Genomic DNA, 1520 nt, shown 5'->3' on the forward strand with positions numbered 1-1520 from the left:
GTCGGTGTGTACAGATTGAGCACAGAGGTAGGGGCGGAGATACTGAGGGAGAGGTGCACGCGCTCTCCATCAGTTTGTGACCCTCACTCCGATGGACCACGGGCCACCCCCGATACGAAGCTGTCATCATGAACGCCACAGAAGACGTTCTTTTTGAATTAATTCCTGGGACGTGGGCAGGTGCTGGCCAGGCCCAACATTCCTCAAATGCCTGGGGGGAGGGGGGGGGGGTATGATTCAAACACGTCGCTGTGGGCCTGGAGTCACATGTAGGCCCAGACCAGGGTAAGGATGGCAGTTTCCTGGCATTTGCATTCTATTCCAGAATTTACTCATCTTTAAAAAATTATTGACTTCACATTTCGTAAATTGCCTCGCCCCGAGGATATTGCTTGCCAGAAGATCTCTGAAAGTGACAGGGTGGGGTTAATAAGATGGTGAGAAAGGCCTATCGTGGGGGGGGGGGGGCACTTGTCTTTATTGACCAATGCACAGACTGTGTTGGCGGTGCCCACGGCTTTAGGCCTGGGTGTAGCAGGAGAACCTCACACGGTTCTGGTCACCCACACGGTAGGAAGGATGGGATTGTACTGGGAAAGTTGGCAGGGGTGGGGAGGTGGGTGCAGATGGATTTTCCCAGGAAAGGGGCATTTTCAGCGATGGGGATGGAGAGGCTGGGCCAGCTCGGGTTGTTTGTTTCGGAGCGGGGTGGGGGGGGTGGTGGGGGGAGCAGACAGGGGGCTTTAAGATTATCAGGGGCATTGGCTGGGTGGAGGGGGCGGCAGCGGTCTGCCTGAGCTTGGAGGGGAAATCATTCCGAAGTGAAAGGCGGGGAGCCTTGGAAGGGAGAGTGTGCCCAGAGTGTGGGGTGGGGGGGGAGAGTGTGCCCAGAGTGTTGGGGGATAGTGTGCCCAGTGTGTGGAGGGAGAGTATGCCCAGTGTGTCGGGGAGAGTGTACCCAGTGTGCGGGGGGAGATTGTGCCCAGTGTGCAGGGGGAGAGTGTGTCCAGTGTGCAGGGGGTGAGTGCGCTCAGTGCAGGGGGGGAGAGTGTTCCCAGTGCAAGGGGGAGAGTGTGCCCAGTGCAAGGGGGAGAGGTGTGCCCAGTGCAGGGGGAGTGTTGTGCCCAGTGCAGGGGGAGAGAGTGTGCCCAGTTCAGGGGGAGAGTGTGCCCAGTGCAGGGGGGGAGAGTGTGCCCAGTGTGCAGGGGGAGTGTGTGCCCAGTGCAGGGGGGGAGTGTGTGCCAGTGCAGGGGAGTGTGTGCCCAGTGCAGGGGGGGAGAGTGTGCCCAGTGCAGGGGGGGAGAGTGTGCCCAGTTCAGGGGGAGAGAGTGTGCCCAGTGCAGGGGGGGGGAGTGTGTCCCCAGTGCAGGGGGGGAGAGTGTGCCCAGTGCAGGGGGAGTGTGTGCCCAATGCAGGGGGGGGAGTGTGTCCCCAGTGCAGGGGGGGAGAGTGTGCCCAGTGTGCAGGGGAGTGTGTGCCTAGTGCGGGGGGGAGAGTGTGCCCAGTGCAGGGGGAGTGTG

Source organism: Stegostoma tigrinum, chromosome 46 (genome assembly GCF_030684315.1).
Source record: "Stegostoma tigrinum isolate sSteTig4 chromosome 46, sSteTig4.hap1, whole genome shotgun sequence".
Classification (NCBI taxonomy): Eukaryota; Metazoa; Chordata; class Chondrichthyes; order Orectolobiformes; family Stegostomatidae; genus Stegostoma; species Stegostoma tigrinum.